We start from the raw sequence: 17,806 nt of genomic DNA on the forward strand, positions 1-17,806 counted from the left end.
ATATATATTTAATACCACATAACTTACTTTTGACTTATTTCAATATTCTTTTTTTTAAAGATTTTATTTATTTGACAGAGAGAGAGAGAGCACAGCAGGGTAAGTGGGAGAGGGGGAAGCATACTCCCAATTTGAGTAGAAGCCCAATGCGGGGCTCTATCCCAGGATGCTGGGATCATGACCTGAGCCAAAGGCAGATGCTTGAGGACTCAGCCACCCAGGTGCCCCTTATTTCAAGATTCTTTTCAGTGGTACTGGTTCCTAGCACTGAATTCTTACATATGGGTTTTGAACATAGAAATGAATACAAACATACAAGCTGTTTTAACAATTCTGGAATATCTTGTGCTTTGTTGGAAAATTTTTGTCAAGAAATCTTGGGCCTTTATTTGAATGACTATCATATCCAAACCATTAATTGTCTCATAAAGAGAATTTGGGAGAAGTATTGTGTCTAGATTTAAATTTCTTAGAAGAATAGGCTTCTAACACTTGAGACTCCTCTATGGAGAACTTTAAAAAAATGACTATATAGTTAAAGATCCTTTTTGATCTTATTCTGTTTTTTTTTTCTCTCTCTCTCTCTCTCTCTCTCTCTACAGAAAGCTTAAATATCATGATGTCTGCTTTTACCTGGTTACCTAGCAATGGCAATTCTACTCATTCTCTTCACAGAAGGAACAATGTTTCAGCTTCCTTAGCTAAGTGTGTTATTAAAGAAACATGATCTCCCCTTCACCATTTATGATGGTGAGAAATAAAGGATACATTTTGTAAGGGAAACCATGGACTGGGGTAACCAGAGCTTGGGATTGAGGGAGTCTTACTCTGTTTCCTACTGTCTGTTCTTCCAACTCATGAAAAAGAAAAGAAAAAAAAAATCACCATTTCATATTAAATTAGAGCACAGAAACAGCAGAGAAAGAAAGAACTGACCACGTTTTTCAGCTGCAGGCCAGCTCTCCAATGGGAGGGCTTCTAGCTCTCCCTTAATTCTATAGCAGGCTCAGAGCTGCCATATTGCTTTTAAGAATATGCCAGTTTAGTTTTGCTTCAAACCACCACCTGTGTGTTTTCTGCCACAATTACGTGATCGTTTCATCCAGTATCAAGGGCTAAGGTAATTGGGTTGTCTTGAATTAACTGAGACCCTGTTTTATTTTCTTCCCGTGTCTATAACAGTCCTAGGTTCTTTGTTGCATAGGCTGTCTGGATATGGCTATAACTCACTAACTTCAGGGTGTAAAATTTACTCAGGTCTTCCCAACCCTTCCTCTTGCCTCTTTCTTATTTCCCCTTTTCTCTATTGCTTTCCTACTTTTCATTTTCAATAGTCAATCTTGAACTCCGTTCTTAGCCTTCTTTATCTAATGTGAAATACTGGTTTCTTTTGCTAAGCCTGTGGTGTGGTTTCATTCCCTCATATCATCTACCAGTGTTTGAAAGTTGTACAGAAGTGATATCGCAGGACACTTCACAAAACGCATCAGGGGAGGTGGAGAATCAAGGGCTCCCTGCAGTGGTGGGAAATCCTTGCCTTGCACGGAAGCTCCCTCGGAGTCACACTGTGGCACGTCCCTCAGGAAAACTCCATTCTTTCAGAACTTCTCGAGGGCCATACGTGTGCCCATGTCCACTGTAATCCACGGTCGAGCCAAGTCCCAAGGGCAAGGATCAAGTTCATGGGTACTGTGGACCATCTCTATTCCTACCAGTATTTTCAGCTGCTGTGTTATGGAAACAGGGATAGGGTGTCTCCTAGCCATACACGTTTGGCATTCTCCTCACGCTCTTCAACCTAGCTTTGCCATCCTCCTTGCTCCTTCTTGAACTGGGTTCATTTTTGCCTCAGGGGTTTATAACTGCTTTTCCTTTTTCCTGGTTTTCTCTCCCTCTAGATCTCCTGTGGTTTCCTCTTTCACTTCACTCAGGTGTTTTGTTCAAAGGTCACCTTTTCAAAAGAAGTTTCCTTAGCTACCATAATAAAATGCTTCCCCTCAGTCCCTGGCTGGTCCTTCCAGTTTCCTTACACTCCCTTCCTGCTTGTCAAACACTCAATGTTGGTTGTTAAAAGACTAAAATATTTCCATCTAAGTTTCTAAATAGCCACTGCCCTGCACCCCCGAATGTCCCCAGTCATCTTGGCCAACCCTGTTCCCAGACACCTGAGACCCTTCCACTATCCAGTACATGAAGGGGATCTCCGGGCCTCTGTTCTAGGAGGTTTAGCACAGCCCAATAGAGTGGATTATTAGGCAGCCTTGAAAAATGTGCTTTTTCTTTTTTTAAAGGATCTTTACTATAGATATACAAATGACCTCAATCACATAAAGAAAAATTGATAGGAAGGAGGACATGGAGGAAATAGGCCTTTCGTTGGCTGGAAGCATCTCTGGGTAGGGGAATAATGAACACATTTTTTTTTTTTATTTGACAGAGAGAGATCACAAGTAGGCAGAGAGGCAGGCAGAGAGAGAGAGGAGGAAGCAGGCTCCCTGCCGAGCAGAGAGCCCGATGTGGGGCTCGATCCCAGGACCCTGAGATCATGACCTGAGCCGAAGGCAGAGGCTTTAATCCACTGAACCATCCAGGCGCCCCTTATGAACACATTTTTAAATGCTTGTTTATGTTGTTTTTATATCTTCTAAGTTATAAAATACTACTTTGAGAATTAGGAGGTATAAAGTAGAAAAAAAAGGAGTACAGTCTTAGTCATGTAATATTAAGTCAGAGGCAAAAGAGTGTAGAAAACCTGGGAATCAGCGGGGCGGGCTGGGTGGGGGAGTGAAGGTGGTCTTCCCCTGCCTGGATCAGCATCTTAGCATTGACATTGTTTGGGTTTGAGGGTCACTGGTGAGAAAAACAGATGGATTTCTCAACAGGTTTATTCTTGTTTCTCAATCTTCTTGGCCACTCTCGGGGCTGGATCACTACCAAACCTTCCTTACCCCTGCCTTGTAGCTACTAGTGAAGAATTCTTATATTTGGAGGAAGTAACTTTTAAGATCCCTTTTAACTGTGAGATATTAGGACTTTGGGGAAACAATGATGCAGGATTGCAGAAGCTACCCAACACACGCTGAGTATGCATCCTGCTTTGTATTGAAGCCTGGAGATCACGTACATTTCCCAAACACCTCTTCTCACAGTGAATCAGCATGCCTTCAAGACGCAGCAGCAGGGTTTGTTCGTGAATCCAATAATTTTAAGAGAGCACACGTGCATGTGGTTTAAGAGTAGGGCTTCATTTTATGTCATCTAATTTCCTAGAACTGCAGCGAGGCTTTCTTATCAAGTCATTTGAACAGATTACGTGATATGATGCTCCCTTATGCAAAGCCTCGACTCTGGCGCTCCTTTTACCATTTTAAGACACTAGTCTTACAAAGATGCAAACATCTGCATTTCAGGGTTGGTGTGACAGGTGCTGTTTGCACTGGCGAAGGGAGGCACCATCTGTATGGAAAGGTCATGCCTAATCGTCTTGGCACTGATTTCTGAATTCTGAAAGTGGGGACTGAAATGAAACCTTGAACACACCAGCATTTGTTTTTAAGTTTGCAAAAGTAGCTGCTCACTCAACAAAATGAAACTATGTCAGGTTACACGCTTTTGAATCTTGTGGGCTTTACTCAAAGCCTTTTGTCTTCTTAGCCAACTTCATTTGAGAAGCCCATAGATACAAATGACGAGGAGCAAAGATGATTTGACCAACTGGCCAGTTGAGATATTTCTGTGATGCTTCATTTCCCAGAAGGGATAGAATCAGGTTATGAAAATGGGTCAGCTTTGAAATCACCCACAGTAATGTGTGTGCAGGGGTTAGGAGGGTGGGAGCCGGTGCAGCGCCCTGGGAGCAGCCTAGCTGAAGTTTCCAAATGTTTTGGTCCACGGTAGGGTGGAAATTAAGAAACAGAAGTCTTGGAACTTTTCATGGAGAGCATCTTAGAATCTATTTAAGCTCCTCTGTTTAACAAGTGGGGCAAATGGGTTGACAAGTAATAAAATACTCACCTAAGGTCCCAGAGCAAGTCCAAGTGAAGCTGACTCAGTCCACATTCTTTCCTTAACTGATTCCAATGCTACGAACATCAGCAAATCTTATTGCTTCTTCTTCTTCTTTTTTTAATCAGTAAGTGTTTCCTGGGCTAGAATGAAACTGAGAGGAAATCTGAACCATATATATATAGTCTATTTGGAGCCTCAGTGAAATAAAATAAATTTCTGAGAGTGGAGACCCTGATTTACATGTCCCTAGAAAACTTTTTTGAAACTGTATCAACAAATACATATTTCTTAAAGTATCCCTAGAAGCTTTAAGTGTTGACATGATGGCAAATACCACTGGACTGTAGTCACGTGGTGGTTTTCCTTTGTAAACTAGCCTTGCAGTCTGGGCACCTGTGGTAGCCCTCTGCTTCCACCAGGCAGGGCTTCTGTGGTGAGGATATGCTGCCACTAGGTGGCGGTCATACCGCACTGCTCTGGAAGCTATGACTGTTTTCTCCGGAGTGGAGATTTAGCTCCATTGGGTTTTTTCCTCCTATCAGCTTAGTTCTTGAGTAAAAAAAGCGGAGTATTACTCAACACCACATTTATAGAAGATACATTAAAAACCAAACTATTAAATGATTTAGATGTCATTCATGACCTGTCTCATTAAGTTTTAAACAGTTCAATCCTTAATTCAGCAAGCTGTCCTTTCCTTTAAAGTTTTGAGAACTTACCAAAAGAATCTGAATGAATAAAAAGTGATTTGAATCTAAAACTTCAATTTAATACCTAAAAAATGATTTCTTTGTTCCTGTGTTTATGATGTATTTTAAGCACTTTTTCCACTGTTTAGTAAATATAAATCTTCAAAGTATTTTCTTTTTCATTTAAAATAAGATAGTAGGCCCTATTAAACTGCTATTGTAATGGTGACTGGGAACAGTGAGATCTCTTTGGGGGCTCCCAAGGTGAAAGCAGATGGAGGGCGCCCCCCCCACCCCCCACTCCCCACCATGGTGATTTGGCCACAGCAACAATTTTGAGGTAGGTTAAGTTTATCAGGGCTCAGTTCCCTGCCCATAGATCTGGAGTCAAATAAAGATGGAGTCTTGGTATTTAAAATATGTTAATGAGAGAAAAGAGAAGTTTCCCTTTAAATGTAAATGTGTTTCAGTCAGTTCTGCGGTCTGTATAAAAGGGACTATTACCAAGGTGAATTATTTCCAGAAGGTTAAGTGGAGAGAGGAAGCAGCAGAAAGGGCAGAATTCTAAGGAGCTAGGTGAGGGATTTGAGGGGGAAACATTGAGAAGGAGTCAGAGGACCCTGACTATTTGGAGCCTCAGTAAGAATTGCCAGAAAGTAGGAATATGCCAGAAGTTCTTAAAGTAGGAATATGCCAGAAGCAAAAAGTATGAATCTAGCCCTGAGGGGAGTTTAAGTATCCCAGTCCAGGGAGGAGCAGAAATTCATGACTCTGAAAGGTGGGGAGCTTGGAGCTGGCACACTGAATGGCCCAAGGCCAAGCACAGGAGGAGGACTTCTCCCTGTGGGTCCATGGACCACCGACCTCCACATCTCAACTGGGCTCAGGGCCCAAGCATCTGCATCTTTGACAGTCACCCCAGTTGATGCTTATGGCCTCCAAAGGTTGAGCACCATTGGAGATAGAGGCAGAGACCGCAGACCACAAGCGGTGTGGATAGATTTTTCAGGCTTCTAGGGAAATGAGGGCTGTAAGACTGAACAAAGACAACCAGGCATCTCCTACCACCCCCACCATACCATACCATACCACCCCCACCAAAGAAGTCTTGGTCATTCCTTTGAAGCCTCTGGTGTGTGCTGGCAGGCAGTGTGCTGGGTAGGTAGAGTGAGGCCATCTTCCGGAAACAGGAAAGGCAGGGATCTCTCCATGCTTGCAAGGGCCAGCTAAGTTAACCCAAGCTCTCTTGCCGCCATGTCTCCACAGCTCAGCTGAGACTCGGCTAGGCAGCTGTCAGGACGTTGTCCTTCCTGTGGAGATCCTCCAAGTGCATTCTACAGACAGAATCTTCTTAGGGGTTACGCATTATGCAATATCACTAATGATTCTAGAACTTCGGGTTCAGACAGATACTTTGTGTCTGACAGAGAAGGGGCGGAGGGGAAAGGGTTGAAGCAGGATTTGACAATGGTGGTCCTCAGGGCTGGATGCAGGCAGGCCCACAGTGGTTTTTCCTGATTTCCATTCAACCTAATCTCTCTTTCCCTCCAGAACCTTTGTGTCCTGGCAGGAAGTATAACTGTTCAGTAGTATCACTCTTTCCTAGGTGATCCAAGTCCCTTCTGGGGGCACTCGTTCTTTAATTAAAAAAAGTAATTTGTCCAGGCTCGCCCATCCCATATTCTGTGGCAAATACAGGGTTTCCCCCCAAGATCTCTACAAATCTGGGGGGCTTAGTTATAGGTCTCAACTTCATAGTTATAGGCCTCAACTTCTTGCTTCCCCCCAAATCGAGGTCACTCAGGCCCCTCATATGCCTTCTAGGGTGATGGACTATCTCCTCTCACCACACCACCTGACCGCAGGTCAGACATGGTCCCTGAACCTCAGCTCTCCTGCCAAGGAGATGGAGATAGCAGACTTTGCTAAAGCCTTGCTTGAGAAATGGAGGGAGGCTCTTACTATAGCACAGCTCAGAAAGAAACTTCACATGGAATAGCAGACTCTCTGCTGAATTTCTTCTTCCCCATCTCCACAGAGCATCCTCTGGGGACCAACTTTGCCCTCTGGCTACCACTTCCCACCATCTTGCATGGGACCCCTTTCTTCTCCCAACCCTGTCACTTCCTGGCCCCCCTCCAGAAAAGAGGTTGAAGGGAGATGTTCTTGCTTGAAAGAGAGGTGAATATTAGAGCCCAGGAAGCAGATAGCCAAGGGCTCCAGCTAACAGAAGAACAGATTGGAGCTGCCCTGGGCCTCGGAGGTCTGGAATACACCCCCTTTTCTGTCGGTGGTTGGAGACTATGTCTGTGGCAGCGTTGCCACTTCAGAGACCAGAAACAGAGGCTGCCCAAGAAGAGAGCAAGAGCTGGAGCAGAGGGGAAGCAGCGCCGCTCCCATTCCCCAGCTGGGAACCTCAAGACGGAGTCCAGAAGGGGGATGGCGGAGACCTGGTCACTGGCAGGTGGCGGGGATAGGTCCAGGCAGCACAGGGACAAACTGGTAAAGTGCCCGGGCTGAGGCATCATCCTGATGGGCCCTCGAGACATGCAAGTGAATCTCTCGAGGCATAGAAGGGGATGCCTTTTCTTGTGTCCTCATATCCTCTTTCAACATCCAGAAATGATCCATTGTCTTTCTAATGTGCAAACCAAAATTGAATAAATCTACGTGCAGATCTGAGTCAGTGCTTCTTAAACTTTAATGTGCACATACATCATCTGGGGACCTTATTAAAAAACAGATTCTGAGTTGGTAGGTCTGGGCTGGGGGCTGGAGTCTTCATGCACAGCAAGTAAGGTGTGAGTAGGTGATGTTGCTGCCCATGGGCCACCCTTTGAGAAGCAAAGGTGGAAGCAACCTGATGTTTCCACTGACCTTTCCCTGGGCCCGGGCATTTGCAAATAATGACAAAACATAGACACTCGGGGTTTGGAAAAAGCCAACCAATTCTTAGCCCACAAGGCTGAATATTCATGGTGGACTGTAAGCTGGACGGTAGAGCGACGCGGGGGAAGGAGGATGGAGTAGCCATCTTGAGACTCCTCAGGGTTACCCTCAACTGGAAAATCCATTTTATCCTCATTGCACTAGCCTGGGAACAAAATGTATGAATAAGCTCCCTACTCCAAAGCCTCTCCTTCTAAGGGAATTGACCCCATGTTGTCTCCTTGTTGCTGCTTGATGACCAGCCAGTGACTCTTTCTCAAGAAGTGGCACACTGTGGCTTGGGCAGGGATTTTTCGATTCCACACTTGACCTTTCAGCTAGAGAATGAAAGACTTGCCCCGTTTGGGGGGCAACCCCTTGGTGCCCCTAAATTAGCATAGGGAGGCCATCTACTTCACCCTACTTCACAGTGCTACATTCCTGTCCTTTAACCAGTCCCCCTTCTAAGAGCCCAGTACAATACAACAACATGTCACAGCAAACCTTTGTCCTAGGGTTCCATATTGTGGTGTTAGTGGTGGCAGCTGCACCCAGCCCCAGAGGGACACACATGTTTAATCCCTGCCAGCCTGTCAGTCCACTGTCCAGCTCTTCTTGTATACAGAACTTTGCACAGCAACTCCCCAAAGAGTTATAATTAGAATTTTCAAAGCACATAAACAAAATCCAAGCCACATAAGTCTACCCGCCCAGCCTCAGGGAAGCTACAAGTTTCAGGGAAAAACCTTTTTTTAGAAGAACAAAAAAAGGGACGCCTGGGTGGCTCAGTTGGTTAAGCAGTTGCCTTCAGCTCAGGTCATCCCAGCGTCCTGGGATCGAGTCCCACATCGGGCTCCTTGCTCGGCAGGGAGCCTGCTTCTCCCTCTGCCTCTGCCTGCCACTCTGTCTGCCTGTGCTCACTCTCTATCCCTCTCTCTGTCTTTGACAAATAAATAAATAAAATTAAAAAAAAAAAAAAAAAGAACAACAACAACAACAAAAGTTTGCAGGAAGGTAACACAAAGAAGTAGACTCAGATCCAAACAAAAACAGAAAAGGAGCTAACAAGTGGCAACAGACAAAAACCAAAAAGAAAAAAGAAAAAAACCCTAAGAAACAAAAAACAAACCTAAAGCAACATAAACACCTACTTGTTTATTGAGGATTATAGTTAAACACAGAAATTTGGGGGCGCCTGGGTGGCTCAGTGGGTTAAAGCCTCTGCCTTTGGCTCAGGTCATGATCTCTGATCATAGGATCGAGCCCCGAATCGGGCTCTCTGCTCAGCAGGGAGCCTGCTTCCTCCTCTCTGCCTGCCTCTCTGCCTATTTGTAATCTCTGTCTGTCAAATAAATAAATAAAATCTTAAAAAAAAAAAAACACAGAAATTTGGATGGAGAGAGTGGTTTTGATGAGCTGGGGAACTCAGCTTGTAGATTGTGACTTTGGAGAAATCCCCCCCAGCGGTAAATGGTTCTACATGCATCCAATTGTTCATGGAAGAAGCGTTCACTGAGCACGAGCTAGTTACCTGGCTAGGGAAGCAAGCAACGCGAGAGGTGCCCAGGTGGCCCCTGCCTTTGAGGAAGGGGAAAACGCATAGGAAAATATGGAAGATTCCTAACTAACGGCAAACGGGTAAACAAGCAGCCGTTTTGGCATAGCTGGGCTCCCATAGCAGAATGCCACCTTAACTTCCAGCAGGAAGCAAATTCATATGACTTTAAATTGAGAGAAGGAAAAAAAAAAAAAAGGAGACATTTGAAATGCCATTTAAGCATAGTTTTCTCTCTCTATTTCTGGCAGTGATACAATAAGCTATTCTCCATGGGTTATCCCTTGGAACCGCTGTCATTTGGTAACGAACCCTGTCCCCAGTACTCTATATCTAACATCAAATCCTGTTTTACTAAAGCGTTTTATTTATTTCTTTTTAAAACATTTTATTTTTGCATTATCTCTGCACCTGACGTGGAACTCGAACTTACAACCCTGAGATCCAGTCACAGGCTCTACCGACTGAGTCGACCAGGTGCCCCTACAGAAGTGCTTTAGATGCAGTAAAAGCAACAATGATTCCCTACATTGTTCAGGAGTAATATTTCCATGCTAAGCAGGATCCCCTAAAAAGTGTACTGATGATGATATCCCCAGCAGGGTCTTTTGTGGATTACTCTATGCCGTCATCTTTTCTCACAGCCTCTGTTTCACCGTCTGGTATTATTATTGCTGAGGTAGAAATGATTAACCTGAGGTTTGCACATGGGCATGGCAGTAAGAAGTGAAACCTTGGTTCGACTCCTCGGTCTATCTGACCCCAAAACCCTTGCCCATACCCAATCTGTTCTGCCACCACCCCCTGCATGCAGGGAGGCTGGGGTTCCCCGGAGGGTGGAGAAGAGACCTCGCTGGTCTCTATGTTGGGTTCACCCCACCCACCGTGGGGTTAGCACCTCAGGATGGCATTCTGACAACTCTGAAGGTGAGGCAGGCAGAGCCTTATTCCCGCACCTGGACAGCGAAGAGTCACACTGTGACAGATAGACTTCTTAGGCTTTCACGAAACAAAAAGAATACTGTAAAGGAGAAGTTAAGTAGGTGTCTGTGAAAATAAATGATTTTAAAGAAGCAAGGAAATCAACTTAAAAATCATTCCCTAACAACTCATGGACAGTAGCTCTGATTTCTCAAGAATGAATACCTCTTCTTTCTCCTCCTCACCACGACCTCTTTTTATCCTTAATTTAAAAAATGGGAATACAGTCAACACTCAGAGTTAGACTGATGAAAGATTTTCTTTTAGGGGAGATTTAAAAGAACTATGCCATCCACCTGTGGCCACTAAGGCTCCTAGAGTGGTCTTGTGTCGGCCCCTGGAGCTGGCCCCCTGAGCACTGGCTGTCTTCCAGCTGGAGCGACTATACTTAGCCCGCCTAAGAGTTCTCCCCTGCACTAGAGCCCAAGGCCACATGTTCATTTCCTGAGATTGCATGTGGGGTCACCCACTTTTTTGGAGGCCCTCCCCACCTTATGAACCTGGCTTCGTCTTTGCTCTGTAGGGATTTTCAGAGGGCAAGTCATTCAATCCTGGAGACTCAGCCTGACCATCTATAGAATGGAGTGATTTGTGGACACCCGCTATAAAAAATCATTCATTCCTGGAATCGACTCTGCAGGTCTAGAGTCCTACATGTTATCAGTGTCTTCCAGCCATGGAGGATGGGAAATAACATGTGCAGATGGTATTTTTTCACTAAGCGTGGGACTTGGGGGAGCTGACAGATGTAGACAAGGTTGAATATGAGAAGCCACGTGTTGGGAACAAGCCAGAAGGAGGCCTGCGGCAGAGCGGACTTAACTTGAGATGGAGTCCAAGGCTCTGAGAAGAGTCTGGGTTTTCTATTCCTAGTGCCATACTGAGCCTGCATCACGAGAATTTGCATCACAGCCTGCTATAATTCCCGAACACATTCTTGTTGGTGGCAAGAAGGCATTTTTACAAAGAAGGCAACTGTTTGTTTCCCCTAGCTTGGGAAGTTTTTATATTGGAAATACTTGGTTTTAGGACCAAACACAGGGGTAAAACTCAGTCTTGTTTAAAACGTCTTCTTTTTTATATATTTGTTCATTTCTGTTGTGAGAGAAACAGACACACACACATACACATACCAGCTTTGTGGAAATCGCCTTCAAATCAAAGAGAGTCAATAGTGAATTTCCTGCATATATTTTCTCTTCCAGATGATGTTTCCTTCTTCTACAAACTGTCAGGTGATGATATAGCACAGTACTCAGGTTCTATTTTTTTGTTCAAAAGCAGAATTGTCAGGGCGCCCAGGTAGCTCAGTGGGTTAAAGTCTCTGCCTTCAGCTCGGGTCATGATCCCGGGGTCCTGGGATCAGGCCCCACATTGGGCTCTCTGCTCAGCAGGGAGCCTGCTTCCCCCTTTCTCTGCCTGCCTCTCTGCCTACTTGTGATCTCTCTCTTTCAAATAAATAAATAAAATCTTTAAAAAAACAAAACAGAATTGTCTCCCACATGGCAAATTTATACAAGTTTTCATCTGTAAGTAGAGGCAAACCTCAAACACACACATGTATATACACACACGTGTGTGTGTAGGCACACACTCACAATTGCTCAAGAATCCTAGGCTATGAATACTTTTTGGCAGGTAACAAGTATCATAAAATGTTGATTGGATCAACACACTGCTAAAGAATAACTACAAAAGAACACATCAAAATTCCCAGAACTGTGGTACCAAATTTACTTTATATTTTTGTTTTTGTCATTCAAGAATATATTTTTCAACATTATGTTTCAGGGGCATCTGGGTGCTCAGTCGGTTAAGTGTCCAACTCTTGGTTTTGCTCAGGTCATGATCTCAGGCTCCTGAGATTGAGCCCAGTATTGAAGCCTCTGTCAGGCTTCACGTTCAGGGCAGAATCTGCTTGGGACTCTCTCTCCTCTCTCTGCCCCTCCCACTTGTGCGCACTCTCTCTCTCTCTCTAAAATAAATAAATGAATAAAATCTTTTAAAAAATTATGTTTCACAAGGGTTTTAGAGGCTGTAAAAGCAAGTATTATAACCTAAATTGTTCAAGATGATCAAGATGTTCAAGGATCATGATCACTTAAATGTATTAATTCCAAAGATCTGAACCTTTTTTAACTTTTCCACCAATAAAGGCTTTAGTAATTACTCTGGAGGTACATGAGGGCATTAGGTTTACTTTCAGAGGAGTTGGAAACTCTGAAACACATTCTCCACCAAACTGTTTCACTTCCAGTTACTCCTGAATAAGATTTTTGGATGAAGTGCTGACTGTCCCTTCTGTTCCTGAGGCAAGGCATGCAGGTTGCCCCGGGCAGAGGTGGGCTCTTGAAGAGCTGCCTCTTTGGAGCATCCAAGTCACAAGTGAAATGCCCCCTCCTCAGAATCTTTGGGAAAGAGGATGTTCTGGGGTTGGACTCAGGAAGGCATAAGCTGTCGTAATAGGCCAAAAGCAATTGCTTATACAATAAGGGTCTTAATAGATGAAAGTAAAATAAATGATCTTCATCCTGTGCCAAAGGACCTGACCTTTTTGCCAAAGGCCGGGTCTCCCCCTTAAGAGACAAGGTTGTGACCTTCATACCTCTGTTACAAGATTTCCTATAATGTTTATCTTAACATATATGAAGTTTTCTAGAAGAAATTCAGTCTCTAAGAGTAGTTTCTATCTTGTCTTCAATATGGAAGATTCACGAGAACTGAAATTTACGTTTCCCCAATAGTTAATTTCCAAAGAAACAAATGAAGAATCACAAACAAAAGATTACCCTAGATGTTCACAAATACCTGAAACAGCAGTAATCACCTCTGTCAAATGCTATAAGAAAACATCAAATAAACATTCTTAATTACCATGGCACCATCTCTATACTCATGACCATGAGGGAGCTGAACATCATCTCTTTCTTCACAAACTGGTTGTTGTTGTTTCCTCTTTTTCACCTGAAAGTATCTCTACTGTCCTAGTTACTGATTTGAAGTCAGATCCTCTGCCAGTCTTAGTCCACTCATAGCTAATTGTGGTCTGGGAAGATATAGAAGGTCTGTAAGTTTAAGTTTTTTTGTGAATAGAAATAGGTCAAAGTCCTAGTACTAGAGATGGCCATTCATAGCATGTGGTAGAAGATGACATGTAAGCCCCAACTGAAGCTAAATTTGGAGCCAACCTCTATTCTTCCCTGTACCTTGGTCTGCATATTGAATCTGTCCCTTGTGGCCATTCTCACTATCTCTGGGTCAGGTCAGGCCTCTGTCATCTTCTTCTAGAAATATAGTGATTGCTGGTCCTTACTGGCCTTTTTTTATCTCGAATCCATTCATCATGTTCCTGGTAGCACAGATAAGGAAGGGAAAATTATTTACTTTCTACACATCTTAGCTTCATTGCCTTGAGGTCCTATAAATTGGACTGACAAGACAGATCAATAAGAGAAAAACAAACAGAATTTTAGTAATAAATGCATTGTGCACATGCATGGGAGCATCCAACGGTGAGTAACTCAAAGGGGTGGTTAGAACTTAGGCTTATAAATCTTAACAAAGAACAACTTTTTAGAGCAGTGACAAGACAGAGGAAAAGGACTTTGGGCCTCTAGGAGTGGCAAATTGTGGGAAGGTAAATAAATATATGGGGTAAGTAATGGTACCTAAGTGCTAGTTTCAGCCAGTTTTGTTGTGTAGATTCCTTTTGTGTGGATTTTTCCCAGCAGGTGAAAGCTAGAGCTGTCTCCAGTGATTAACTTCTGTTCTTTCTGAGAGAGAAGGAAGGGGACACCTTTATAAATTTATTTCCTGCTTTTAGGCAAACGGGAGGTAGGGAGCTGTTCTTATATCTGCTTCTTCTCAATCGCCTTCCACTCAAAATAATCCTTATGCCAAAATAGCATATTTTGGAGGGGCATATTCTGCCACCCTTCACCTACTAATACTTATATATGGTCATGCTATATCCTTCTGCTCAAAACTTTTAGTAACTCTGTGTTATTTGTGAATAGAAAAAAAAAAATTATATCTTCTTAGCCTGGCACTCAAATTCTTCATCATCTGGCTTTAACCTACTTTTCAAAACATATTTTTCAGGTGTCTGAGTGGCTCAGTCAGTTGAGAGCCTGACTTTTGATTTTGTCTCGGGTCATGATTTCAGGGTCATGAGATCAAACCCCTCTCTTTTGATAGAAAGAGATTCTGTGCTCTTTCCCTCTCTCCTTGCCCAACACCTCTCCATGCTCTCTCTCTCTCATTCTCAGTAAATAAATACGTAAAATAAATAAAATAAAACAAAAATAAAAATAACATAAAACAAAACATATTTTTCATTATATCACCTCCATCCACACTGGGCACCTGGTCATTTCCCAAATATATTATGCATTTTCATATTTTGTGCCTTTGTTTATACTCCCGTTATCATGCTATTTTTTCCCAATTAGGGTATGTATTATCTATTCTGCAAAACACATGTCAAAAAATACCTCTGAGGAGTCATCACAGAAATCTTCTCTCTAAATTAATCACTCCCTGCTCTGCCTCCCCTTGGCATATTCTGTACCCCTCTTATGACTTCAGCCTTACTCTACCCCACTGAGCTACCATAGGAGATTTCACTCTGTTTGAGGACATAAATTGCCTCATTCATCTCTGTGTTTCCCCTCTTCGTTCAAACCTTTGGCAGAGAGCCTTGCACAGAGTAAGTGCTTGGTAATTTGTTCTGGCAAATAGAAAAAGTAATAACAAAGAAATAAGAAAGAATAATAATAAGTTGCATCTTTACCTAACTTACTTAGAGTTAAATGGGAGCTCAGAGAGATGCAGGAACTTTCCAGAAGTCACTGACCCTGGGGCCAACAACTTAGAGTCACTCTTTGCAGGTTCTCAGCTCCACAGTGTTATGCTATTATAACTTTGTGATCTTTTCAGGACGAAATGGCAGCTTCAGATGTAGCCATTGACTGTGACAGTTAATTAAGTACAGGTGTCCTCAAAAGCCATCTGTAAAAGAAGGTGATCTTGGCCCTGCTGTGCACTCACTAATCCCTAGGGCTGCGGAGGAGCACAGTGTCATTTTCAATCAGTTTGGCTAGCAGCAGCCTTGTTTAGACACCTGCTCCTCCTCAGTAACCAAAGGTAACTGATATCTGTGTGCTTGTACGTGCCCAGACAGGCTTCCAGGCCCAAACAGTCTACTAAAATTATCCTTCTTGAGGGATCTATTTGAATCTGACATTTGCTCATTTATAATCTTCAAAATCTAGTGGAGAAACCAAGAGACGACTCACTTCTTATTCCAGGAATAGACTTCCACCTGCTTTCTCACCTGATGCATGTGGGTTTTCATCTTGGGGAGCTTTCAAAACCCCAAGGCAATCATGCATTTGGAGGAGGGGAGGAAAGGGCTGGAGTCTGAAGATGTTAATCCTCCGCACAAGAGAGTAGGGCGCCCTGCTCTGAAAGACAGACGTCTGTGCTTCAGCTTATGGCATTTCTCTTGGCTACAGGGCCCCCCACTTCCTCCTCTGTCAACCCTAATCCTATTCTCCCCCAAATCTCAGTCTGACACACTGTCTCTTTCCTGAGGCCTTTCCTGATTCCTGCAGACTACTCTGCTCTCCTTCCTCTGAACCTCTCCTGTCCTGAGTAGTACCACCCAATTTGCATTTTTTGGCTTCTCACTGTTTTAAAGATGTTAATTTGATCTTCTCTACCAGAAGGCAAGCATTTTTAGGGCTGACATTACGCTTCTCTTTTGCCTCCCACCACGGCCTCTCTTGGCAAATACTTCTTGGAAGCCATTGAAATCAAGTCGAAGAACAAAATGGAATTGAAGCTTCAACTGTGAAGGCAGTGTCTTGATAACCTTGATTCCTAGAAAATCTTTTAGAAACTAAAAAGCGGACTGAATTGCTGCTTGAAAAATACATCTCCTTAAACTCCAAAAATATTCCAACAAGGGATCTTATACAAATGACGGCTTAGGGATTTTGTGGTCAGTTCCTTACCCAGCATGAGCAACAGTCATAGAGTCTTGATGAAAGGGACTTTAAAGAAGGCATGCTCTCTAATCTGGTGAGTCACAAGGGGGTCAGGAAAGCAACAGTCCATTTCAAAGGCAGACAGGATTAGCTCAGGGGCTTACTGGGGTTAGAAGAGTTTGAAAGCTACAGTTTGCCCCATTGGATGCTTAAAATCACTCCAAGATGGTTCCAGGCCATATTTTGAAAAACACAGGGTTTGTAACTCTCTCCCAACAGGTTTAGAATATGGTTCAATCTTTGAAAATTAAGAAATCTATTAATGTTTAGATTTAGCATCCTATGAGGGCTATAGTGGTTTTTGTTGCTCAGAATCTCTTTTTCATACAGAAAGCAAGAATCCATAGCTTTACTAGGAAAGCAGACATTGTACATTTGCTGCAAAAAGACACTGAGAATTTTGACTATTAATTCCATGGAAAGAAAACAAAGCGATATGACTGTAGCAATTCAAATTCTATGAAGTAAGAATAGGTATATGGAATAACAGAAGAAACCTTGCAAATGGGTGTGAGGGGAACTTTAGAACAGCAAAGAAATTACATTTATTAGATTTACTTGTTCAGGGAAGAAGGATGATGAAAGAGTCATTGGCAGTTATGAAGAAAAAAGACTTCTCCTTCTCTTTCAAAACGGATTAGGGATCTTAAATGATGTTTTGCCACGGTTAAATGTGGTGTGGTAAGTTAATAGCACTGGTAAAGCCATCAGAGTTTTGCATTACAGTGTGTTGTCAAAGGAAAGGATGAAGGTCCTAATATCAGCAAGGCTTTACATTTAGGAAGAAAGAAGACTTCTCGCTTGTGTAAAGAATTTCTTCATTCACTAATTCGTTTATTCACTCAAGAACTATTTATTTATTGACCATCAATTATGTGTCAGGCCCAGTAGATAAAGGAATGAGTAAAATAGTCAAAAATCCTTGCCCTGTGGAAGGGGCATTTGCATTTGCGTTTGAGTAGATTGGTAGACAGTATTAAAAGATGAATAAAAATATAGCCTATGTTAGATAGTTGTACAGACTAAGGAGAATAAGATTGCAGGCAATGGGAGAGTGGAGTGTGTGTGTGTGTAGGGGGGACTGCGATTTTAGATTAAATGGCCAGGAAAGGCCTCACTGGAGAGATTCTACCTGAGGAAAGGCCTGAGGGAAGTGAAGAGAGCCAGGACTGAAAAGAATCCTGGGAAGAACATAGGGCAGAAGGCCAGCTGTGAAAAGACTCTGAGGTGGAGCCAGGGCCTGGAGGTTGAGGTACAGCAAACAGGCTGCAGTGGCCAGAGCAGAAGGAGTGAGGGGGGGCTTTGTAGGAGAAGGGGTTGGGAAGGCAGCAGGGGAGAAGAGATCACTGCAGGGTGGTGGAAGGATTTTGGTTTTGGGCAGTTTTCACAGAAAAGAGGGGTGATTTGACTTGGGTTTTAACTGTCCGTTGGGCTGCTGTGTTGAACACAGAATGAAGGAGGCTAGAAGAGTCTGCTTGGGAAGCCATAACTAAATACCACACACCGAGGGACAGACAGAACAGAAACTTATTTTCTCATGCTTCTGGAAGGCAGAAGTCTGAAATTAAGACGATCGCACGTTTGGTTTCTTCCAA

Source organism: Mustela lutreola, chromosome 1 (assembly GCF_030435805.1).
Source record: "Mustela lutreola isolate mMusLut2 chromosome 1, mMusLut2.pri, whole genome shotgun sequence".
Classification (NCBI taxonomy): domain Eukaryota; kingdom Metazoa; phylum Chordata; class Mammalia; order Carnivora; family Mustelidae; genus Mustela; species Mustela lutreola.